The 27,102-nt window shown below is 43.9% G+C and overlaps 1 long non-coding RNA gene across 1 annotated transcript in view; it reads left to right on the top strand.

The window, feature by feature from the left end:
• LOC309633180 overlaps window positions 1-19,623 on the top strand; it is an 89,621-nt gene extending 69,998 nt beyond the window's left edge. The window contains exons 4-6 of the long non-coding RNA XR_014247361.1: window positions 4,566-7,416; window positions 16,257-18,600; window positions 18,703-19,623. This is a non-coding gene — a long non-coding RNA (uncharacterized lncRNA). The remainder of the gene's footprint in view (window positions 1-4,565; window positions 7,417-16,256; window positions 18,601-18,702) is intronic.
• Window positions 19,624-27,102: the final 7,479 nt, after the last annotated feature.

Genomic DNA, 27,102 nt, shown 5'->3' with positions numbered 1-27,102 from the left:
CCCATCATCCATCTATCCATTCATCCACCCATCTACCCATCCATCCATCCATCCATCCACACCTTCATTTAATCATTCGTGGATTTATTCATTCAACAAATATTTGTTGAAATGTGTTATATGCCAGGCACTGGGCTAGGCACTTGGGAGAGAATGGTGGTCCAGCATAGACATGAGTCTTCACTTCAGTAAGGACTAAGGAGAGGTGTGTGTTACCAAGAGACCATCTCGTCAGGATATGACCTACTTAGGAATGGGGAATTAGGCTGAGAGGGAAGAACATGCATGCAGTGGGCATAGCTTTTGAGAAAGCCTGCCACTCCTCATCCCTACCAAATCCTCTCCCATTTGCAGATCAAGGACTCTAATTCTTCTAGCAGAAGTCAAAGCTGTTGGGCCATAGACTTCAAGTGCAACATATCCTGTGACCTGGTAACAGTGACTTAAGTATAATCAGTCTAACTAGTAAATAATGGTCATCAGTCCGTCCCTGGGAACAGACTTTATTAGGGGGTAGAAAGGGCATTTGACACCTGAAGGTAGGAGATTGTGGGGAAGAGTGATCTCTAGTATGTGGATGTGTCCCTAGGATGATGTGCTTATCTACGTGGTGCTAGGGGTGAACTCTGAGGGTTTGCGGGAACATCATATGCTTCCTCCCCAGCCTGCTCTTCCAGGTGTCAGTTGGCTGGCCCAGCAAGCTGCTCCTTCCTTCTTTGGGGCCTCAGTCCTTCCATAAACTTTGGGGCCTCTAGTCCTTCTAGAAGCCCAGCACCTCCCTCCTCCCTCTCACCGGCACTGGTCACAAATTCAAAGCGGCCCTTGAGTTTCATGGCTCGATGGCCTTGTAATTGTTATTGGAACTCGCCTTGGATGGATTTACGGTAATGAACTCACCTAATAGCTAAACCCATCACGGGCCTCCTTGCAGACAGGATCTTTCCTGAGTGAAGATATTAGAAAACCATTCTGCAAAGGAAAAGCAATACTGACTGGTGACTTCGAGTTTAGGAAAAACACCACTGTTTGGGTTTTTCTGTTGGCCTCTAACTTTAAACACTTCATTGGCCAGTTGCTAACCAACACGGGTTTTGGCCAAGATCCTGTTTATGTTGGCACCAAATGTATGTATCACAAGCAGTTTGTGTGTTTCTGGGCATGTGTGTACGTGTGTATGAGTCTGTATATGTTACAAACTCCAAAACCTTTGAGCACAAGGTTTTGGGCTCTTTTTACAGATTGTTCTGGCCAAGAAAACAAGCAACTAGCAGGCAGGGCATCCAGATGCATTAATGACTTGCTTTCAGGTCACCTTTCCCCATCACAGCCACCCTCTGGCTTAGCCTGACCTGGCATTGAGATCTCTGCCTCCCTGGTCTCCTGTCCTACTGAGTTATGAATGAGTGAGGTGGCCTCTGACCAGTGAAAGGGGCTCTGGGGACAGTGAGTGCTTTCTGTGTCACCTCAGTCTGCAGCACCAGAAGGCGAATCATCAGGAATGCCTAGGACAAGGAATTTTCTCCTGGCTGGAGCCAGAAAGGCTCCATGTTTTTGTGGCTTGGCGTTAAGCAAACAGCTGCTTTTTTGTTCTCTCCTCAAATTATTTGTCCAAACAAAAGGCAACTGTCATGGGGAGAAAAGTACAACTTTTCCAGCATTTGCCCCTTTCTGTGCCTCTTCTCACAGCATGATTTCTGACTCTGTGCATTTCCACAGCTCAGTGTCAGATTTCCAGCTGACAGCAAGGCAGGGTTTGCTGCTCTGGAATGTGAAAGCCACCCTCTGCCTCTCTTAAGCCTCCTGACCCAATGCAACATCAGAGCTAAAGGCAAATTTCACAGGATGGCACATTCCCTGTCCGAAATCCCAAAGGGTTTCCTAAGTCCATAAATTATGGATTGAGAAACATTCCCTCGGAGACTGAAAGTTTGGGAAAAGAGTGAATCCTAGAGGAAAGAGGTTTTCCCTCAAACTCCCATTTCTTTAGAAAGTTTAGTAGTTGGAGCTTCTGCCTAACAAAGGATTGTTATTTAATTGTGAGTCATCCTTTAGAAAGGACTTGCCTTATCAATTTGTGTTTCATTAAAATATGGTAAAATATGCTAAACAATACAACTAAATAATATAGAATTTAATCTTCCTCTGAGGTTTGTTGGGATTAGGCCATGTCCTTATCTACCCAGCACACTCATGATTCTCCTTCAAGACTTGGGGCAAATGTCACCTTTCTGGTGGGGACTTCCCCTGTCACCTGACCCAGAACTGCCCTCACCAGCCCTGCAGAATTGGGGCAGCCTCATCTGAGCTCTCATAACTCTCCCAGTACTGGCATGTGGCAATGTTTACACTTTTTGTTCTGAAATAATTTCAGACTTATAGAAAAATTGCAAAAAGAGGATAAAGATTTCCTGTATTCCAATGTTTCTCAACCTTTTTCTCATTATTGCCCCCCACCTCCCCAGCCCTTTCTAGATTTTTTTTTCCTGATTGGCTTCTGCTGTGAAATTTTAATACCACAGATTTACTGTAAATATACTTGTGAACTCTGTATATATGAGCTTTACATGGAAAAAGAGTGAGTTTCTTTGCCCCCAGGAACAATTTCCATTTCATTGAGTACAATATTGCCTCATGGAGAATGCATGCTATATATCCTTCACCCAGATTCCCCACATGCTAATATTTTCCCATATTTGCTTTATTGTTGTCTCTCTAAATGTGTGTATATATATATTAATATTACATGTATCACATATATACATATAAATATACACATGTATTTATACCTATACACAGTATACATATATTTTTGCTGGATTGTTTGACAGTAACTTGCAGACATGATGCTAAATATTTTAGAAAGCATTTCTTATAGACAAAGACTTTCTCTTTGCATTTTAACAAAAAAAAATTTTTTTAAGCATTTCCATCTCTTCCACATGGTTGTAAGTTTCTCAAGGTCTACAACCTGTTTCTTAACTATCTTTGGAGACTAAGTACCAGGATAGGGCCTGGCATATAGAAGGAGCTATTACGAAATAATACATTTCATTAGAATATAGCATATGCCATGCATTTCAATATACTTTTCATAAAATTTAATAGCTATGATGATAAAATTTTCTTTTAATATAAAATACATAATGTAAAATATCGTATGCCATACATAAAAATGCAAAAACACATTTTGATTTACAAATGAATGGAAAGCTCAGGGTCATCTGTATAAACTTCAATCACAAAGTACTCTGTCGTTTCAGAAGCTGGAAGAAATTGGGCTGAAAATTTACAGACTTTGAAAGTTGCTTCAAAAACAGTAAATAAGACAAGAAACTGTTCACCTGATGTCAGTGTCATAGAATGGTGCTTGGAGTCGGTTGAGCTTGGCACCTGCCACCTGGTCTCAGCATTTGTGTTGCTCTTTGGCAGGCACTGCAGTACAATAACTCAAACACTGTCCTACCTTCTTGCATTCACTCACAGATATTTATTGGCAGCCTTCCATTTGACAAGCAGCTATCGGAGGCTCCTGAATTTCATTTTTTATTTTCTGTGTGCTAAAAAAAAAAAAGTTACCTAACCCATATTTGCCTTGATTCCCTTGACTGCAAAATGGATATCAACATATTGTGCCCTGTGCTGCTTCCTAAGTCATTGCTTAATATTGTATGGGGTATTTTGGGGACTGATTGTTCATGGATTCTAGAATGAGCAAATGGAGAACAAGATTCCAGGGACTAGGATGAACGAAATAAGACTTATTCCAAGAATTTGGCATCAGAGGTCTGAATATACTTGGTATGAATAAATACCCATCCCACAAGACATGCAGATGGTGTACAAAACATGTAAAATATGTATGTCAGGTTAACTTACTTTAAAATAAATGATTTGGGCTTCCCTGGTGGCGCTGTGGTTGAGAGTCTGCCTGCCAATGCGGGGGACACGGGTTCGAGCCCTGGTCTGGGAAGATCCCACATGCCGCGGAGCAACTAGGCCCGTGAGCCACAACTACTGAGCCTGTGCGTCTGGAGCCTGTGCTCCGCAACAAGAGAGGCCGCGACAGTGAGAGGCCCGCGCACCGCGATGAAGAGTGGCCCCCGCTTGCCGCAACTAGAGAAAGCCCTCGCACAGAAACGAAGACCCAACACAGCCATAAATAAATAAATAAATAAAAATTTAAAATAAATAAATAAATGATTTTGCTGAATTAAATTTTACCAATAATAAAACATTGATAGTCCTAAGCATAAATGAAAAAAAAAAAAACTTGTTAGTACTTGCTACTCTGATCACTATTGAAGCATTTTCTTGATCTTCTTGAAGACTCAAACCTCACTGTGTCCTTGAGACTCTTTCATTCCATGCAGCCCGCTTGCCAGGTTACCCTAAATACCATGTGAGAGTCCCCGAACTTGGGGGGAAAAGCTTGGGTTGGGGGAGCTGAGACTAGGCTGTGAGGTTCAGTGGGTAGAGAGTGAGAATACATCAAAGACTAATTTTGTCGAAATAACAATGTTCACAATTGATATTTCCATACTTGGTGCCTTTCCTTTCCTCTACAGCAAATGACCAGGAGAAGCTATTCACAACTTCCAAACTCTGAGACAAGACACCCAGGGACAAATCACTGTGAGGGCTGAAACAAGTTATGGCAGAAGGTCCCACATCACTGAATCCTGAGCTGGAGGGACCTGGGTGAGTGATATCTCATCCTGTAATGCTGTAGACAAAATAACATCCCTCGGGATGGAAGTGACTTGGTTATGGTCACAGAACAAGTTAGTGGCAGAGCTAAGACTAAAATCCAAGTTTAGCCCCTAGTCTGGGCACTAGGATACTTTGTTTTTTTAAGTGCACTCATTGGAAAATGTAAAGATTAATCGTTGAGAATATGTTTCGTTTCCACTTCTTCAAAAGAGACGGTCTCATAAATTTAAATACCTTACGCACCATTGCTTGAGATGATCAAAGGGCCCAATTAGATATCGTATTAAACTCAAGAGACTAGGAAACAGAATAGGTGTCCTCATCCATTTTTAATTTCCCCATTTTGCAGATGAGAAAAATAGGGTCTAGTTGCAGGCAGTGTTGGCACTGTGAACTTTCCTTGAAGATCTAGCGCAAGAGTTTGGACAAGGATTTTCTTTCCGAACTAAGGTATCTGTGGAGTTTCTAGTAGATTACACTGTTCCGTAGTGGTGGGGCTAGGTATTTTGGACAAGTGAAGTTTGATTTTACTTCCTTCCCATGTCTCCTTGTGAGTATCTCCTCTCTAAGCCCCAGCGTGCCCACATTAGGGTATACACGGGAACCCTTTTCTTCCCCACAGCAAGGCTTTTCCCTCTCCTACTAACAGTGGTGCTGCATGCACTAGACTTTCCAAACCCCTCTCTCCATTGAAACATACCCATCCTGTGTCTGACTCCCTTATAGCCCCATTCATCTGCTAGGGCAAAATGGCTCCCAGTAGGTTCATCATAAAAATAATTGATACCAATGAACAAAATAGGCAATGTGTTAGTCTATTCATATAACATGATGCCATAACTAATTAAATATGCATATAATCTAAAAAATTCCCTCCCTCGTGGTAAGCTCAACTGTTTTTGAAATTTTAAGTGCTTTTCTTTAAAAAAAAAATTATACTTGCAGCAAAAGGGAGAAGATACAAAGCAACTGGCTGATTAAAGACTCTGAGAACTCTTCAGTCATTTTGCAGGAGATATTGATCAGCTAGAGAATGTACATCTCTGAACTGGGTAAGTCCAGGGTCAGGGTTGAAGGGCAGGCTTACATGAAGTAAACAACAGTGTCCAGTGGAGTGAGGAGCCTAAGATTCGAGGTGACAATCTCTACATCCAATTCACTGGAAACATGGTTGTGTCCCCTGGTGGGAGAATTTATTTTTTTTAGTACTACAGCCTCTAAACCAGCAGAGTTCTAGGGATGAGAAGTAAGCATTTAAAAAGTGGAGCACTGGGTGAAATACTAGAGGTTCCTTTCCTACTTCGGTGCTTTGGTTAGTGGAATCATGTTTTCCAGCTATGGAAGCAACACTGTATATTTGTCACTGGTTCACAGCATGTGTCACATCCTGCAGGACTCACTCCAAACTTGGAATATGGTATCTCCCAGCTGGAGCTGGAACTGAGTGTTCGAGTCCATTTTAACATTCTGTGAGACCGGCTGCCTCTGGGCGATGGGATCTGTAGTAACACCATGGATACCATAAGCTTCGTCTGTTGCCTCACTTCTTTGGTTGAAAAATTAGTTTCATAGGCAGGACACAAAAAGAAAGCCATTAAATAAAATGTGACAATTTAATTTCATCAAAGTTCAAAGCTTCTATTCTTCAAGAAACTCTATTAAGAAAATGAGAAGGTAAGTCACAGATTAGGAGAAAGTATTCACAATACATATATCTGACAAATGACTTGTTTACAGAACACATAGAGAACTTCTACAACTCAATAATAAGAAAATCAAAAGGGGCAAAATTTGAACAGGTACTTCACAAAAGATATAAAAATAGCTAATAAGCCCATCAAAAGATGCTTGACATCATTAGACTCCAGGGACTGAAAATTCAAACCATAATGAAATACTGCTATTAGAATACCTAAAATTTAAAACATTGAAAATACCAAATGTTGGTGAGGATGTACAGCAACTGGAACTCTCCTATATTTCTGATGAGATTGTAAGATGGTACAATCACTTTGAAAAACAGTTTGTTGGTAAAGTTAAATATGCACTAACCATATGCCCCCCAAATTCCACTCCTTAGGTATCTACCCAAGAGAAACAAGTATGTCCGCATGGACACTCTGTAAGAATATTTATAGCAGCTTTATTCATAAGAATCAAAACCTGGAAATAACTCAAATGTTTATTAATGGATAAAGAAATTGTGGTATGCGCATACAAGTGTGTAACTTCTCATTAATAAAAAGAAACAAACTACTGATACTACTGATACGTGTGACAGAATGGAACAATCTCAAAAATATTACACTGAATGAAAAAAATTCTGATACAAAAGAGTTCGTGCTGCCTGATTCCATTTATATAAGACTCCAGAAAAGATAAATCAAATCTATAACGACAGAACTAGTGGTTGCCAGGAGTTGGGATGGGGATTGGTGTGAAGGGACATGAGGAAGCATTCTGGTGATTCTATCAGGGCTTGAACTCTCCATTGTGAATCTTCTTTCAGGGATTGACATGGGTTCCAATGAGCATCCTGAACAGCCACCAACACTTCAAGCTCCATTAGATTCATTAGTCAGAAGACCTATTGGCAGAATAGCTTGTGTTGTGGCCTGAGTCAGCTTCTGCTTTGGACTCCACTCAAAGGAAAAGCAACCTTATGCATTCCTCAGCAACAGGGTCAGAGGAGGACATCCATATGTGGTATGTATTGGCCCCCAAAGAGAGCCAGTAAAGGTATTGCTCGTTCTTAGTGGTGATATATGCATGATGCAGCAATTTTTCTTTCACCTTGGAGGAAATGTTGTAATATTATGGAGACATGAGCTTCTAGAAATGTCTCTGAGATCCCTGAATTTCCAATGGATGTATCTCCCAGACTATGACACACATGTGTTTTAGTGGGATATATTCTTCTGCCTGCTTACCTAGTTGATTAGCCTGATATCATCCAGACTTTGATCCAACATAATGTTCTGTAGGGTAACAAGAGGATCAAAAATCACCCTGATCTAAATTATGGCACAAAGCCAAAGAATTAACATAGTCCCTAGGCCAGGGTGGTGAATATGTACTGTTCTTCCTGTCAGGTAAAAGCAAACTTCTTCTAATAGAGAAAATGCACTCACCAGATCAATAGCCATATAGCAGACCCCTAGGGTAAAGGAACAACATCTAGAACAGCAGCTTCAATTGTAGACATAACCTAGTAGCACTTAAAATAATACACTATCATTTTCCAAGACCTGTTTGTCTTTTTCAGAGGCCAAATAGGCAAGTTGAATAGAGATGTGATAGAGATCATTACCTTTATAGCTTTAGAGTTTTTTGTTGGTTTACAAAGCTGTGCTAGTCCCCCAGGCATGTGATATTACGCTTAGTTCATTATCTTGGTAGAGAGGGGAATGCTGCAGGTGCTTCTGCTTTGGCTATCCTATTATAAAACCTCTCACTCTGTAAGTCAAGGAGCCAATGTGGTGATTCTACTAGTTGCTGAGTATATATCTACTCAAACTACATTTTCAGGAACTATGGAAATAACAAAAGTGTATGTTTGTGGGTGTAGTGGGCTCACTAAGAGATGGAAGTAGCCCCAAATTCCATTTATCAATGGAATCTGATAAACATCTATTTTTATCTATGGGTTATGGTGGTTTTATGGAACCCTACTGATGAGTATTAGTTCTGAATCAATGTCCAGTAATTCCCGAAAGGTCCAGATATTTCTCTTTCTGTAGTGTGAAATTATCCATAATTTGCTTTCTAGTCTGCCACAATGCTTACCACTGTTATTTGTTTCTTAGATCTGTTATGCTCCATTTGGCTATCCCCTGGAGGCCTTCGAGTTCGTGATCCCCTGCTCTAATCCTGTGCTCAATCCTTGTTAGGACCAGGGTAGTTTATAGTTTGAGTAGATATACTCAGCAACTGGTAGAATCACCACATTGACTCCTTGACTTATAGAGTGAGGGTTTTTATAATAGGGTAGGCAAAGCAGAAGGAAAATAGGACTGACAGACAGGAAGAGAATACATGCCTTTTAAAGAAGATTTCGCCTCCATCCCCCAAACCAGCCAAATCTACCAGAAGTGATTCTACGAGCTTCCCTGCCAATAGGAAGAACAAGCCATTCAACAAGAAGAGAGAGCAAGACTAACTGCTCTGGGATAAAAACCTCTGGTCAGCCTTTAGCCAAGACCGGGGCAACTTCTCTCCCAGGGGATGTTCCACAGTCATGAATGTCTCCCCCTAACTACTTTATGACCTGGTAGCCCAGAGTCATAAGAGTTACTGTGGCTTCCTGCTTGCTCTTTCTTTTGGACTGCTCGCTCTGGCGGAAGCCAGGTACCATGTCTGAGGATATGCAAGTAGCTCATGCAGAAGCTCATATGAAGTGGTACTGAGGCCTCCTACCAACAGCCAGCAACATGTGAGTGAACTACCTTGAACGTGAATCCTTCAGCGCCAGTAAAGCCTTCAGATGACCTCAGCCCCAGCCAAAATCTGAACTGCACAGATCTCGAGAACCCTGGAGCAAAGCTGTTTCAAATTCCTGACCCACACAAACTATGTGAGGTGATACATGTTTATTGTGGTTAAACCACCTAATTTGGGGCTAATTTCTTATGCAGCATTAGATAGCTAATATGGTAACTTGGCAACAACCTCTTTTGCTGCCCAAGCTATCACTCATGCCAGTAATGGGAATTATGAGTTAGATGAGAGGGAACAATTTATAATAGATCAATGGGGGAAATGTGACTTTTCCTCTTACCATACCTCTTCATAAACTGTGGCAGCCCCATTGTGTGATCTGGATGTTGATATTACAACAGCTTAGATGTGCAGCAAACTTTAGATTTGTAGGGAACTTTAGAACTTACAAAGAAATAGCTTACAAATGTATCTCTTCACATTCCTTCACAATAGCTCTATGGAACAGATAGGGCAGATATTATTTTCAAATTTCAAGTGACTAACATATGACAATGTCAGGATTTGAATGAAGGTCTCTCTGATTCCACAACTGAGTTACCTTAAAGCAATGCCATTCCTACTACGTGCGTTAGTTAAATTCAATTCAGCCCACTTAATGGTGAGAAATGATATCTACATAGCACTTAGTACAAGGTAAAGGACTCACTAAGTGGTAGCTACTACTATGATTTACAGACATACATTTATGATATGCCATGGGCTGGGAATACAAAGGTGAATATGACCAGGCCCTTCCCTTAAGGAGCTTGGTCTGGGAGGATAAAGCAGAACTTGCTGAGGCATATGCTCCCAGCATTGCCTTGAAAAGCCAGCAGCCCTGATTTAAAAAAAAAAAAAAAGATTCCTGTTTGAAGTACATATAGGCCAGGCAAGTTAGGGCTGGGGGTGGAATGCCCAGGGCTCTTAATGCATCAGGGTTCTGTCCCTTCTCAGTTGTAGGGGTGGAGCCCTCCCACCCCAGCCGACATGCCCCAAAAGTGGCACCCACAGAGCAGGTTGCTTGGGGGAGAGGAACACAGTGATCATTGGTAACACCCCACTCTTCAATTTAGCCAATAATTATCACCTTGTTTTCTTGGATCGAATGTGGCTTATTGAGGTATAAGAATCAGCTGGGACATCCTAGGGCCAAACAGCCTGGAATGAGCTTCCTACCTCTGTGGGGTCACCCAGGAAATGTCCACAGTAAAATCACTTCCCAGAGTTCACAGGACAGAGGAATACGTTCGGTTAGGGGGTAGCAGAGGAGGCCTGTGGGAGAGGTGGAATGAAATCGCTCATGTGGTCCATGGAGGGAAGATGAGGACCTGGGCATTAGAGAAAGGTTTCTGTGATACCAAATGCATCCAGAGGTTCCCTGGTGCCACCAAAGGCTTTTCCTGAGGGAGGACAAGAACTGTTCCAAGTGGCTTCTCAGGGTCTGTACAGCACTGAGAATGGCCTGGTTTTGCTTGATTTCTCTTATTTTTGTTTTTCTGTTTTTCAAAAATGATCACCAAATTCCCATCATTCTTTGTATGCAACACCCATTAAACCTAAGCGATTCTCCAAGACAAAGAAAACACCATGTCTGGGGACACGTGCCAATAAGAAGTACATGACCTTCTCTTGCTGGGGCACTGGTATTTTTAAAGCAACAAATTCATGATATTGAATATCCCATCAAGGCTCCCTTCTGAGCAGATCCAACAATTGTCCCGGGGAAGAAACAATCTGGGAAATGCCCCCAAATCATTCCGGGGCGCCCACAAAAACAGTTCATCAAATTCCTCTCCCTAATCAGGAAGGCAGGGGGTAGGGTGTGTGTGTGTGTGTGTGTGTGTGTGTGTGTGTGTGTGTGTGTGTGTGTGTGAGAGAGAGAGAGAGAGAGAGAAGGCTGCTTGTCATGGTGCTTGGGACCCACTGTTGTCCCCTTATCAGCATAGCTGAGGACGTTAGACCTTTTGCTCACCCCTGTAAAAACACGACACAGCACAACTTCTCTGCAAGAACATTTGCCACTCAGAGGTCTCTGCCTCAAGGCAAAAACGTCAACTCTTCTGGCCCCTGCACAGGCCTTCTGGAAGCCAAGTGCCCTCTTTTGGCTAAGTAAATAACTAAGTGCCTGGGCCTACAAGCAGGTGGAGCTGAGCCTGGTCGGCCCAGAGCCCCAGCCATAGCCTTTCTGATCGTTTGTTTTTCAGCAGCAAGTGGAGGCAAAGGCAAAGGTGGAGGAAAGGGAAACGTGATCTCCAGTGAATTGCAGTATTTTGCTTTCTCTAATCCTATTCAGGTGGTGACTGTAGCAAAAAGGAAAAACAGGCCAATATGTAGGATGGATTAAAAAAACAAAACAAAACCCTGATTATTACCCCGATGAATGTGCATTGGCTGAATTGAATTCAAGTCCCAGTGATTCATTGTTAATGGGCCCCAAGTTCTGACCCGGGTTGGAGGTGGGGCTTATGTGCCGGCAAGACGGCGGCTGTGGGAGAGTCTGCGCCCTGGAGAGAAGCTGGCCCCGGAGCAGGCAGCCTCTTCGCCTGGCCCAGGGCCGGCGCCTCCTCCAGGACTGCCTACTGCACACCTGCGACTCGGCTTCTCTTCTCTCAGAGCTGTGCTGCCGGCGATTTATTCCCCCCTGGAGCCTCCCCGAGGCCGGGCTTGGGGAGACAGTGTGCAGAGAGGGTGCGGGAGGACCGCGCTCCAACTCCTCCCTCCCCCAGCGAGGGCTCCCCAATGAGGAGAGTGGAAAACACTGTCTTGCATGAATAATACGCTTTCTCCTTTGCCCTTTTGGAAAAGCTCAGAGCACTTAGCAGACAGGATGCTCTTCACCCTCAGCCACTCCCTGAGGCTAAATCAGGTTTTGATTCCCCCCTCCCTGCCTTTGTTTTAAATAGATGACGAAATAACAGCCCAGAGCAATTGGTTTCTGGGAGTGAGCTTGTTGGGGTAACAGGAAGCAGGCAGGGAAGAGCTGATTTGGTAAGAGCCCTTTATGGAGGCAGAAAATCTCTTGGCTAACCCCATGCTCAATCAGCATAGACATACGAAAGGGATCACAGTCATTTAAAAAGTCCCGGTCTATATAATACCTTGCCCCAGACGCTGGTCAACGAACAGGTTTTTTTGGTCTGTTTTAACTAGCAGGAGGGTTCTCTTCTAAGAGGATACTTGTAGGTCATGTAGAAATAGAATTGAAACTACACCTAAGTAATTGCAAAGGCCAATAGAAGGACTGCTTATTCAAACTTCAGTCCTGTTGAGCTCAGGAAATGAAGGCAAAAATTCCCTGTCCGCAGATGTTTCTGCCAAATGGATGGAACGAGAAGGGAGATCCAGGAGTTTCTGTGTGGTAGACTCACAGGTGGTGGTGACTAGTCTCTAATCATCTCTGGCCTTTATTATTGTGCAGATTCTTGCTAACCATTCTAGCTGCCCCCAGTCTTTCCTTCACCATACTACAGCAAAAATGATCTTTTACAAAAGCAAACTTTGGTCATGCCATTCCTGTACTTAAAACATTCAGTGGCTTCCCATGGTCTTCAAAATAAAATTCAAACTCCTTAGCACAGCATGAAAGACCCCTACCTATCCCACCAGATGACTGAAACTGCCTGCTACTTTTTACACTCTGAGTTCATTAATTCACTCATTTAAGACATCAGACTGTCATTGACTTTCCAGTAGGTTCCCCAAACACTAGAAATATACCACACCCGGTAGTGCCTAGAACATGATCTGACCAACACTCATGGAATCCACCTCTAGCCCCAGAACTTACTTCTCTCTCTGCCCATAACTCCCTCCTCTTCCACCAGGTAGCTTTACTGCTCTGTGAATCTTCTCCTTCTTCATCTCTCCCAAATGCCTCTCTTAAATTTTCTGATAGCACATGGTCCTGTAATTCGGTTATTCAACTGTTTTCCCCCTTTGTGAATGAGATTTTTGAGGACAGAAACTTCATCTTGTTCATAGCACCTCACGCAGGGCCCAGCTCATGGTAGGTGACTCTAGTGGCCATGGTTCCACAGCCACACTGGTTTTGGCCAGTGCAGGGGAGTGTGGAGGCTCTGGAAGAGACACCTCTAAACACACTGTCCCTTGTTTTCTCCTTGGTGTCATATCTGGAAGTGATGCCTGGAGTTGCTGCAGCCATCCTGTTGTCCACGTGGCACTAGCTTTAGGCAGAAGCCAGGAATGAGGACACCTGGGCAGAGAGTTGAGAGTAACCTCAGCCTGGGATCCTCCTACATCTGGACTTGAAGTTATGTGAATAGCAAATTTCTCATGGTTTAAACCATCTGATTCAAGGTCTTTCCTTCCCTTCTCCTTTTTCTTTTCTCTGCTTCTTCTTGTCTTCCTCTTTCTTGTTCTTTTCCTTGTATTTTTTACTTTTTGCTGCCAAAATCTTTCTAACTGATTTGTAACTCAGTACCAGTCTTTGATTGGACTGATGGTGTAGGGCCCAGAAGCTGAGTCCAATTGGTGGCATCTGGAACTAATTGTGTTATATTTATATGTCTTGTCTTGCCTATTAAACTATAGGTTCTTCTGGGGGAGGAAGTCATTTTGTCCCAAATTGTCCTATTATTCTCATCTCCAAAGGGTCTACCTAATGCCTGTTACATAATAAGGAGTTCCCAAAATGTTGAATTGAAGTGAATTGAATTGAATTGACATCTTCAACTACTTTTTTAACCCTCAGTTTATCACTTATCTTTGTACCACATAATTTAGTATTTTATGCTATACTGTGGTTCTCATGTTGATTCCCATTAAAAGTCTTACACTCCCCAAGGAGATGTTAAGGTTCTGAAGAACAGCATCTGAGTCTTATCTCATATTTCTTTGGTATCCCATGTGATTCCCAGCATTTGTAGGGCTCATAGAGGGCTCATAATAACTTCCTGATGAACTAATCCTCTGAAACCTTGCATAACATTACATCCTACCAAACTTCATCATTATGCACTCTTCCATGTTTGTCTCAGTTCCTTGATGGCAGAATTTCTCACCTTCTTCTTCTTTGTGCTACATCCTACAGACATAGAGTACCTTCTCTTCTCTCCTACAGGCATAGAGTTGGCATCAATAAAGCCTTTTTGACTAATGGATGAGAATATTAAAGTATTGTCTCCCCACAGATCACAATTCCACAAAGCGATTTTGGTGAACTTAAATCTCTCAAGGACTAGTGTGGTGGAGGTAGAACTAACATTTAAAAGTATCTTTTGGGGGGCTTCCCTAGTGGTGCAGTGGTTAAGAATCCGCCTGCCAATGCAGGGGACACAGGTTCGAGCCCTGGTCCAGGAAGATCCCACATGCCGTGGAGCAACTAAGCCCGTGTGCCACAACTACTGAGCCCGCACTCTAGAGCCCCCGAGCCACAACTACTAAAGCTCTCACGCCTAGAGCCCGTGCTCTGCAACAAGAGAAGCCCCACCTCGCCACAACTAGAGAAAGCCCGCGCCAGCAACCCAATACAGCCAAACGTGAAAACAAATAAATAAATTAATTAGAAAAAATAATAAATTAAAAAAAAAAGTATCTTTTGGGATGGGGAACTGTTTTTGGAAGTGACACCACACACTGATATCCTCGTTTAGCCATTGAGACTACTTTGCTATTATCTGTGGGTAGTTATGGAGCCTAGTTTTCTTTCTCAATATACCAGACATTTCTGTTTTTGAAGCTCTACTTCTTAGGTATGTCCCTCTGGGTCTCTAAAGAAGCCTACAGTCACAACTACTGTTTGCTGAAAGGGTACTTGGCACCCTGTTTTCTGTCCCATAGAAGGTCCTCTGGCGAGATGCTCCGGCTGCCGGTGCTTCATACCTTTTCACATGACTGAGATTCAAAAATACAACTCAGCAGTTTAAATTATTTACACAAGCTCCCAACAAACAAACAACCAGGGAGAGGTAAATATAAGGACCTATACATTCTCATTTTTCAGTGGCACTTTGAACATAGTTTCCCCTATCTTGGTGTTGGATTTTGACTCTGGTTATAATTCGGTATTTCTCAGAGAAAATATTTTAAAACCTTAAAACCAAGAGAAAGCTGGGATTGAGTAAGAATCAATCAAATTTGTCCTCATTTTTTTCCCTCCTTATTTTATATATCTGAGTGGTCTAGCTCTTCTCTCCAAATCTGATGAAAAGGTTTTCCCTTTGAAGGATGGTTATGCATTCTTTGCCTTATTTAGTTTCCACCCAGGTATGTAAAGGTGGTGGTGAATTACGTGTGTGTTTAGGTGTCAGGAACATCCATAATATAATCGAGGGAATGCCAGAGAGCAGGGCTTTTAAATTTAATCTCCTGTGTCAAGTGTTGTACAACCAATGAAAATATCCCAACTTAAGGAAACTTGACATGTGAGACAGTGTGCTACATGCCATAGGGGATAAAAGATATGTAAGACATATTCAGACCCTCCAGGTATACTATGGGCTATAAGTAATTCAAAAAAGGAAAAAAACAAAAACCTTTTTTTCCAAAATGGAAAAAAATTTATTACAAAAGTAATTCACTGCCATAAAAATTAATTTAACCTAGAAATGTATTTAGTGGAGAGAGTGAAATTTCTAATTCTCCATCTCTCATCTCAGAGATAGACACTATTAAGAGTTTTGTTGAGTCTTTCAGAATTTTTATATATATAGAAACATGTATTTTTATGTAGGAGGATCATATTATACATTATTGTTCTTTAACCTCTATCAGTACCTATAGTTATATCTTATCTTTGTCTTACTTTTCACTGGCTGTGTACTATTCCATTGTATGTGTGTATCACACTGTCTCCTATTGACACTAGGACTCAGTTCTGAGTTATTTTTTTATTGAAATAGAGTTGATTTACAATATTATATTAGTTTTAGGTGTACAACATAGTGATTCAATATATTTATAGATTATTCTAGATTTAAAGTTATTATAAAATAATGGCTGTATTCTGCTGTGCTGTACAATGTATCCTTGTTGCTTTCTCTGAGATTTTTTTACTCCATTGGAAACAATGTTGTAGTGAACATCCTTGTTCATGTATTTTTCTGCAGTTGTTAAACCAACTTCTTGGGAAGATCAGGGAAGATTTCAGAGAAATGGTGGAATTTTAATAGAGCGTGGAGGATGGAATGGCATGAACAAGGATGGAAACTACAAGGTATCCTCGGGGGTCTGTAAATAGACATCTTTGGGTGAAGTGTAACTTTTGTGGTCTCCATCTTGAGCAATTGGCTCACAATAAAAAGTTAAGATGAAAGGTGAGTTTGCAAGAGAACATTAAGTTCTGGCGGTTTAGACATTTGGGGTTTGCAGTGATGCCATGACACCTCAGAAGAAATATCCCACATCTATCTGGGAATGGAGGGTGTTGGGTGGATGGGAACTACCAGAGAGGAGAAGGCATCAGAGTTTCCAGGAAGCACAGGGAAAGCTGTGACGCACCAAAGAGCCATCATGAAGGATGATTCAGCAGGGCTGAGTGACTGACTGGATGTGAAGGAAGTCAGGAGGCACTGTTTCCTTATCTAAAAATGGGGACAACAATTCCCATCCCTCAGGGTTAGTATGAGCACTAAGTGAAATAATGGTCAAACTCTTCATAAGTAACAGTTACTCCTGTAATATCATCTCATTGGGTTATGAACTTTCTCTGTAGTCCCCCAACCAATGGTCATCCCAACAGGGCTCTAGCAGTTGTTCGTTTATGGAATGAAGAGGGTGGATTACAGTGACCTTTTCAGAGGGAAACTGTGAAGTCACCGAAGGGGGTTAGCTCTGTTTTCTCAGTGATTCAGTGGAAACTTAAGAGTTACCTCCAAAGATGTGAATCCTGTCTAAATACTTCAGGGCACTTTCACATCTGTGGTTAACTGAGTTAATTTTTCCCTTTTATCTATTTCAACACCCTGCCTCCCCACCCCCACCAAATTACAGAGACTTGTTTTTGCTTTTAGAGCAGAAAGGAAGGATGGGAAGACACACTCCAAATATTTAGTTAGTTTCAAAAGTATGTGTTATTCAAAGCACCTTCAAGTACTAGGTTTCTTGAAATAAGAAACTCTATCATCTCGCTCTGCTGTGTTCCCTTTGGCAGGAACAATAACCATCTACTTCAAGTGCAAAACACTCGGCTCTTTACGGGGGAAAGAATAACAACCTAAGAGTTGGGAGAGAGGGAAATTCCAGGCTCAGCTCTCCCCACCTAAGTGGGAAGACTTCTCTGAGCCTCATGGTCCTGATCAGTAAAATGAGAGGGCTGAACAGGAAGCCTTTATGTTCCTTACTGGTAAGATATCACAACCTCTTGTTCACAGATCCCTTGTGAGGTTGATGGGACAGTAGCATGAGGCTTGTTGTGGTGGAAATGGAAACCCAAGAGATGAGTGACTTGGCTAAACGGAACGTGACTTTCCCCCTCGGAGATGAGACCAGGGACAATGTCTGCCAGCTGATTTCTAGCAGGGAACACTGTCTTCTGAAAGATGCTGCATTCGGTTGGGGTGGAGACTTCCATAAGGTCAGGCGTCTGCTTCCTTCATGTGGAAACCACCTCCCACCCCTTGGCAGCCTCCATTATTTCTTCTCCCCGCTCCTACTTTACACTCTTGTTCTAGCCACACTAAGCTACTCTGAGTTCTTCATATGGCCCCGCTCCCTCTCACCTCCTGCTCTTTGCATACACTCCGGTGTATTTTTTTGGCTTGGAAAACTCTTTTCCCCATTAACCCTTTTCCCTAGTTAACTCCCCCTCCTCCCTCAGGCTTTCATTCAGTCCTTGCCTCTTTCAGATAGCTTTCCCCAACCCTCCTCCAAGCTGTGTCAGAGACACGTTCTCTGAACTTTCCTAATTGTTGTGATGATAGTATTTACCACCCCACATGGTAAGTGCCTGTTAACTCATGAGACAGATGAAAAAATATACTTGATGTTTGTCCCCAAATGGAATGGCTTAAACCAGATAAAAGCTTTTCTTTCATGTAACAAAAAATATAGAGATATGCTCTCCAGAGTCAATGTGGTAGCTTTATGGTCAACAGGGACCCAGATCCTTAAAGCTTTGAGTTCCAGTATCCTGAATGTTGCCTCCTGATTCCAAGACAGCTGTTGGAATACAAGCCGTCACATCTATGAAAGGGGCAGGAACCAAAGGAAATGTCTACCAGATGAGGCAGACCCCTTTATGAAACTTTCCCATAAGCTCTACCAAAAGACATCTACTTGCCTATCCTTAGCTGGTAAATGTAGTTTCTTAGCATCCTGAAAAACACTGGATGCCCTTGGTAAGGTAGGAGGAGAGAAGAGCTGTTTGGTAGGCAACCGGCATCTCTGTCGTCTAAGCTACTCAAGATGTGGTAGGCAGGCCATGTCCGTCTGTGAGCAGATAAGTATGGAAATGTAAGAGCTTACAGACTTTTATAGCAACTTGACATTGACATGATGTGGTATCTATCCACAATGGGCAGTCAGTAAAACAATAACATTTGGTCTTTCCCACAGAGTTTGAGAAGCCCTGCCTGCCACAGTCCTCTATGTTCCCCATGAGACTGCAAGCATCATGAGGGCAGGTAAGCTTTGCTCTTTGTTGTATTTATGGGTCCTGCTACAATGCCTAATGAAGACGTGCTTCATGAACTTTTGAGTCAGGGTGAGGCTGGAAAGTCAGCCTCTGTGCACCAGTGCTGAATCGAATCTTGGAAGCAGAGTTTGGGAGGAAGTAGAAAAGAATAGGTCTATTGCTTTGCCAGGCAAAGGGGGACACAGCAGGCTTCTGCCCCAGAAACTCTGTGTCCCAACCGGGGAAGATATGATGAGGAGTTTTACAGCAACGGTTCAAGGGTGGGGTTGCTGATAAGATTAGGGTGTGTGTAGGGCCTGCACTGCTCTAACCTGGTCTCAGGTAATCTTCTTGATGAGTTTCTCTGGTTCCTTTAATCTGGCCTCAGGTGGTCTTCTCTGGTACGAAGAATGCTGACATCTTCCATTTGTTGGGTTTTAATTCTATAAAGAACTTAAGGACACTGTTGTGTTTATCCCTTGAGGCAGAACCAGGACCCTGCCCCAAGGCTGCACTATTGTTTCTTGGCTGTTCCTCCCTTGTCTCTGCATCCCCTCCCTTACTGGATTAGCAACTGTTCGAATCTGCCCTTTGAAACTCAGGGAAGGTCATGGAGGCTGGAGTCTGTTCCCTACAAGAAACGGGGGACGTTCACTGCAAAGTAAAGGAGCTGTTACAGTGGAGGATTACTGGACTGAATGTCAATATTATGACATAGTATGAGTGTGTTTCATGTTTCGTAATTGCAATCATTGTTGCTTTTGTTGTGGTCATCCATGTACAATGCTTGGTGTCAGTCGATTTATCTCTTGTAAAAATAAAATACAGTGTGTGTGTGTGTGAAAAAAAAAAAAAAAAAGAAACGGGGGACGCAGAAAGGCTTCCGTGCCCAGGAGACCCACAGGGTCCTGCTCGGTTTCAAGGATAAACACTGAATGCATTTGTCATCATCTGGTTCTTACTCAGCTCACCTGCTCAGGTGTGTCTGAATTTTTCTCCTCTCCTGTGTCCCTTCATGATCTCCTTTTCTTGCTTCTCTCTTGCCCTGCTGTCAGCATCTCCAAGATCCATCTTTCTCTCTCCCAGCCCTTAAATATGGCAACTTCTGAAGCTTCAGCCCTGAGCCCCGTGCTTCTCTCTTTCCACACCCTGTCCCTCTGGGCTTCCCTACTTCACAGCTTTCATGCTCCTGCGGAAGAAAGATTCCCAGGTCCTGGCCCCAGGCCGAACTCTCTCTTGGCCCCTGGTATCTTCCAGGTGCTAGCTGGAGTGGGGCCAAAACTGAAGTCTCTCTTCTCCTAAGTCAGGCTGACTTCCAGACTCTTTCCCCAGAAACCAATGGGATTCAACATAGACCGAAGAGAGGCCAAGCCTTGAGCATTGATAAATCTGAACAGTTGGGGGAAATAGGATGTGCTTCTGTATGGCACTCCTGTGAGGAAAGAGGTTCCCCACCCTTAGACCGGGCCAAGAGGGCCCCGTCCTGTAGCGCTCCGGGGTGGGGGAGCGGGCCCTGTCTGTGAAACTAGAATGTTTTTTGCACTGGGGAGGGAGGTGTGATTGAAGATACTTCCTCCCTCAAGGATGACCCTTCATCACTGTGAGCAATTGCTCTTCTCTGATTAAGTGCAAGGCCCACCCACTGTGAGCTCACTCCCCAGGTCTATTCAGGACTGCCCAGGCCTTCTCAACTTGCTTCGCAATCAGCAATCACAATCGATAGCTCCAGAAAAGGCAGCTTTATTCACTGAAATCACAGATCAATGGGACAAGATTTGCATTTGAGCTGAGTGTATAAATCCTGGGGTGAGGAAATAATTTTGTCCCTGCTATCTCCTGATTTTCCCTCCCTTTCTGTTTCCTCAGTTCATTCTCCCTTCTGCTCTTTTGTCCTTCTCTTCACTGGCAATGTCCTTTCTTTAAAGACGACTCCTTTGCCCACATCCTCAGCTCTGGGGCGGGGGACGCACCCCTCCTCTGCACTCACCCAGGCCCCACGTGGTGATTATCTGTGAATTTTTCTCCCTCCAGCCGACCCAGGATCCTGTGAGCAACTTGAGGGCAGAGACGTGTTTCTCTCTGGGTCTCCAGAGTGAGCTGCACATGGGGGTGGGGGACCACCTCATGGCCTACACTCAGCACTGTTTATTGAACCCGTGAATTGTTGACAACCTCCCCTACTCCTCTCTTTCTGCCTTCTTTCCTCCTCTCTCTCCCAGCCTCCTCTCCTTTCATTCACCTTTCTTAAGTGGAAGACGCCTACAGGTGCCTTGGCAAAAAGAAGCTAGCGTGTATCACCACGGTTGGGACTTCCCTGTCCCAGAGGCCAAGGGGCCACCTAGGGCAATTAGGAATCTTTTCCTTGCATGGCAATATGACCTGCTATCATTTTCCCCAATAGTCTCCCTCACTCCCAGGGGACGTGAAAGACCTGAAAAATACTGGTGCCTTTCTCTTGATTGAAGGCTTTGAAAGCTTCTCTTGGAGGTTGAAGCACCACTTGAGTAAAATGGTGTGGAGGAAACCCCACGAACCTGGCTGGAGTGGGTCTCCCCTGGAGACAGTGCCCGACTTCTTCGGTTTCTATTTTCTATCTTGACCAAGAAGTTGTGATGCGTGCACTCTTTCAAAACAGATACAGCTTTTGGTTTTATTTTTGGCAGCTCTATCATGTTTCCCACTGTTATACCTTTCTTTTATTTCCTCTGGGATATTGAAAAGTAGCACTGGCACATTTGAGGGTCCTCTTCTCAATTTGACACTTATATTCAGAAATAAGTAATCTTTTGAATAAAAAGTGGCATGGGTAACTGCCAAGACAACTTCCTACATCCTTAGAGATGGGTCGAGATTGGAAAGGAACCTCAGGTCCCATCTTGTATGCTGTCTGGTTGGGATCAGAGGCTCCGGAACTTTGTCCTTGTGACTTACAAGAGTGGTAGCTGCTGACATTCCTCTAGCGTGTTACTGACAATGTACCTCCACGTAGAATCTCATTTGAATCTTGCGTCAATGCTCCTGAGATCAGTTGCTGTAATCACGTACGTCGTAGGTGAGTGAGTTGAGGACCAGATGTTATGTAACTTGCCCACAGTTCCATGGCCAGGAAGCACCTCCTAAGGCTCAAACCCACTTTCTGTTGCTAAATTCCTTGTTCTTCCCATTGAGCCACATGGTCCAGGTACGAGCAGCTCTCCAGAGTGATGAACATGGATGCTTGGCTGCCACTGACCTAGCTGACAATGCAGGAATCATCCCCTGATGACGCCCACTTTTCCTGGGGCAGGAAGAAGGTGAAGGACATACAAATAGCTAAACTTCCCTGCTCCAGCTTCCAAAAAATGCTGCCAGGGCCCATGGATAGGACCACTTTAAAATCATCCCAGTCTCCTCCTGTGCTTGCGTTCTCTTCCGTGGAGCCTCTCAGCACCACCCTCCTCCTCCCTCAGGCCGTCCCAAAGCCCCTTAATACCCACTGTTGTGGTCAGAAATATTGTGCAGTTACTCTCCTGTCCCAACCTTTGCTGAAAAAGAATCTGGTTAATTAACATTGATTACAATCCACCAACTGCAAGTAAAAATTGATTGCTAGGGTCCCTAATTTGAATGTGCTTCTCTCTCCTTATCTCTGGTGAGAAAGAAAGAGGCAGAGGGTAAAAAAGAGAAGAGGTGAGAGGACAGAGGGTATTTTTTAAGCAGTCCAATTTCCAGGGTCCCTGGTGAGGGACATCAGTGATGCTGCTGGTCTTTAGATCTTGCCCACTCTCCTTCAGTGTGACGTCTAATTGCCACAAATAGTCACTGTGCCCATTTGGGCCTTGTTCATAGCTCCCTACTTTATTGAGAGAGGAGCTATGGTATTGATTCTGGATGGCCGGGGGAGAACGCCAGAGAATATTAGTAAGGAACAGAGAGAACACAGTACATAAACTTTTATGACACGATGTCAAGCTGGATTGTGAAGACATAAATGAAAAGGACAGCATGGTCTGTAATTACCACAAGCACATATCTTCCATCTGCTGGGGAAGGCGGCCTTGGGCTGGTTGGGGCAAATTGCAGAGGGGGATGAATTGTCCCGTTCACAGGAATGGTGACCCGTAGTGGTTGCTCCTCATTGTTGAGGAAGAATATATGGGATGTAGAAAAAAAAAAAAGCCCTTGTTGCTGTTGTGTGTGGCAGTGTGGTCCTGAGGAAAGCATGTGGATTCTAATGTCAGGTCTGTCACTTACTGTTAGCCATGTGACAATGGGCTAGTCACTTAACCTCTCTGAACCCCAATTCCCTCCCGGGTAAATAGAGGTAGTAATAACTACTTTGCAGGGATGGTGTAAGGATTAAATGAGATAATGCAAGCAGACTTCTCCCATGGTACCTGGAAAATAGCAGGCTCTCAGCAGATAGTAGATATAATCATCGTTATTCATTTTTTTGGTTCAATAAATATTTATGGAGTGTTTGCTCTGAGCAAGTGCTGTGCTTGATGCTGGGGATAGAGCGGAACCCCAGGCTCATGGATCTCACAGTTCTCTGGGTGAGACAGACGTTAATTAATTATCGACCCGATACGTTAGAAGCTGGCCATGATGCTATATGAGGGGATGTCTCCTGTTCATGCCTTTTCAACAATCACATTATTTGTTTATTATCTGTCTCTCTCATTGAGAACTGGGACTTGGTCTGTTTGATTCACTGCTCATCTCTGTTGTCTACAAGAGTGAGTGATATAGTGGATACTCAGTAAATATTTACTAAATGAATGAATAGCTATATACCCAGGATATAGAGCAAGAATTAGTACCTGAATTTTAAGAGCTTGTAGTCGAATGAGGTACAGAAGAAATGCATAGCACTTAAGACTCAGTGGAATCATTGTCAAGTTTAGCTACAAAATCACAATTGAACATGTACCTTGAAAATTCTCTTTACCTGAACACTGGCATCACGTACCAGCAAGGGCCCGATGTCACACAGTCGGCACTTAGTGGCGAGTAAGGAAAGGTGATGGAAAGACGAGGCAACCGATCGTCCCTCCCGAGTTTAGTGGCTGGGCTCACACAGTGAGTGGTTAGTCAGTGTAGGCTGACTTATCTAGCAAACAGTACCCAATCTCAGCAGTGAGGTCAGCAGAGGGACTCTGCTCCGCCAAGTATTCAGGACACAGGCTCTGCTCGTCAGGTCTTGGGTGCTCCACTGGAGCCTCCTCATCCAGCTGGCAGGTGAGGGAAGAGAGACCAAGAATATCAGGAGGCATGCCCACTTCTCACTGCATCAGCCTGGAGCCTGCCATGGAGCTGTGGCTCATGTTGCATTGTCCAGAGAAGTCACATGGCCTCAGCTCCATGCAGGGGAACTGGGGAGTGCAGACAAGTGGTGTGTCCAGAGGAGGAGTTGGCGGGCACCCTGTGTCTCTACCACAGTGAGTTCGGCAAACACTTACGGAGATCCCACTGTGGGCCGAGCACCGGGGTCCAACATGGCCAGACCTCAGAGGCCTCCAAGAGGACGCCATCTAGTGGGCAAAACATGGAAATAGATCATGAAAGGCGGGTCTTAACAAGTGCTGTTGTAGAGGGACAGCAAGTACAACAGGAGTATAGAGAAGGGAAGGATTTATTCCACACAGATTATGGGACAGTTTCAATGGGCACAGTCAGACTGGAAAGGAGGGTAAGACTTTAACCCCTGGGGTGGTGGAGATGGCCAGCTCTACATCGAAGACTGGCGTGCCCCTCCCATGGTACAGACTCATGGCGGGTAAGCAGCTGTCCAGCTGGGGTCTCCATTTCACAGCTCTCCTGGTGAGGTTGGAGACTAGCTCTCAACAGTGAAATGTCAACCAAAAGGATAACACTTACCTCTGGGCCAAGTCAGCAAAGAAAGGAGTGTTCTTTCTCCATCCTCTCATTCTCCATCCACTGGCCAAACACTGTTGCTCAGGGTTACCTCGTGAGCCTCATTTGGGGATGGCAGGGCTTCCAGCAGCCTGGCCTCTAAGTGGCTGTGCAAGAACCTCCTCCCAGCGCCCTGCTACCATGGAACTACCTTGAACGCTATGTGAATAAGAAGGAGATGTTATTGACTTTAAAATGTTCTATATTTGGTGTACAACCACTCTGGAAAACAGCGTGATAGTTTTTTTTTTTTAATATTTATTTATTTATTTATTTGGTTGTGCTGGGTCTTAGTTGCGGCTTGTTGGCTCCTTAGTTGCAGCACATGGGCTCCTTATTGTGGCTGGTGGGCTCCTTACTTGCGGCTCAAGGGCTCCTTAGTTGTGGCACATGGGCTCCTTAGTTGCAGCAGGTGGGCTCCTTAGCTGCGACTCACCAGCTCCTTAGTTGTGGCATGTGAACTCTTAATTGCAGCATGCATGTGGGATCTAGTTCCCTGACCAGGGATCGAACCTGGGCCCCCTGCATTGGGAGCACAGTCTTTTTTTTTTTTTTTTTTTTAATTAATTAATTAATTTATGGCTGTGTTGGATCTTCGTTTCTGTGCGAGGGCTTTCTCTAGTTGCGGCAAGTGGGTGCCACTCTTCATCGCGGTGCGCGGGTCTCTCACTATCGCGGCTTCTCTTGTTGCGGAGCACAGGCTCCAGACGCGCAGGCTCAGTAATTGTGGCTCACGGGCCTAGTTGCTCTGCGGCATGTGGGATCTTCCCAGACCAGGGCTCGAACCCGTGTCCCCTGCATTGGCAGGCAGACTCTCAACCACTGCGCCACCAGGGAAGCCCGGGAGCACAGAGTCTTAACCACTGCGCCACCAGGGAAGTCCCTGTGATACTTTCTTACAAACTTAAAAATGCACCAATCCTATGCTCTGGCAATTCCACTCCTAGGGATTTACCTAAGAGAAATGAAAACATATGTCCACAGAAGACTTGTGCTGGAGTGTAATAGCCAAACACTGCAAACAGTCCAAGTATCTGCCAGTAAGTGAATGGATAAAAACATTGTGGCATATTCATATATGGAATACTATTTGGCAATAATTAATAGGTAAAGAATGAATTATCAATACATGAGGCAACGTGTATAAATATCAAAACCATTATGTCATGTGAGAGGAGCGGGACACAAAAGAGTACATGCTGTGTAATTCCTCTGCATAAAGTTCAAAACAGGAAAACTAATCTATGGTGACAGAAATCAGGATAGTGGTTGCCTCTGCGGGGAGAGAATTGACTAGAAGGGGACATGAGGGAACTTTCTGAGATATGGAAATATTGAGATTGGAAATATTGAGTGATTACATGGTTGCGTACATCTATCCAAAGTCATCAAATGGTACCCTGAAGATTTTCTCTGTACATAAATTTTACTTTAATGTTAACTAAGCCAAAAAAAAAGAATGTCTTCTGGCAAAATGAATGGGTAATTTTGATTAAAGCCTGGGTTCTAGATGGGGGAATAGGGGTAGAATACAGTAGCATGTAAGGCTGGTATACAGTTTGGACATTTAATGCCAAAGGAGTTGGAGTTGGATTTTATTACCTAAACAATGGGGCACCACCCAAGGCTTTTGAGTAGGGGAGAAACAATCTCACGTGCAAGTTTTTGGAACGTAAATGGTGACAGTGTGGAGGAGGGAAGGGTAAGATGAGTAAGATGACTAGTCATGTTAGGGGCCAGGGCCCCTGTGATTACACGCAGACTGGAATTTCCCACTGCACGTAAGCAATGGCCAGCCCAGGGAGCCGGCCGGGGATCTAGTAGCTGTGTTGGCCAAAGGTCGAATTGTGAAACAAACAGTTTCTTTCATGCAGAGAATATTTTAATCCCTGTGACTCTTTAGTAAGATCAGGCCTTGTGTTTTGATTGGAAATGATTTCTATTATTAGTTACTATTACTACTCTTGGACTGTTGAATGCCAAGGCTTGGGAGGAGCTGGGCAGAACCCAGAGTCTGTGAAGTCTGCATTTTCCAGAGCTCAGCAGACAGGCCCTCAGCCTTGCAGCTAGTCATTTTACGCTCATTCACCCTCACCTCGGGCTGTGTTCTTCAGTTTGCGTCAGAGGCACCAAGAACCTGGAAGTGGTGATGGTAGAAACACAGGGCACAGGCTCAGAAGGTGAACGGCTACTTAGACCCATGCTGAGCAGCTCATGTGTTTCTCAAAAATCCTAGGAAAGACTATGGCAGAAATGCCCCCCACGCCATCCTGAGTTAGCATCTAGGTGAACCTCACGGATCTCTTGAGGGCCCAGAAAAGATGAAAGAACTACCAAGACAGCTCAAAAAAACTCTTGTTTAATAAGCCAAACATTTCATAAGTATTTTCTGAGTGTTGACTCTATGTTGGCGCTGGGACATAGAAGCAGATGAGACAGACGAGGCT

The sequence above is a fragment of the Balaenoptera borealis genome (assembly GCF_965194805.1).
Source record: "Balaenoptera borealis genome assembly, chromosome: 8".
Lineage (NCBI taxonomy): Eukaryota > Metazoa > Chordata > Mammalia > Artiodactyla > Balaenopteridae > Balaenoptera > Balaenoptera borealis.
Note: the sequence above shows the minus strand (reverse complement) of the source record. Positions and strands in the feature narration are given on the sequence as shown.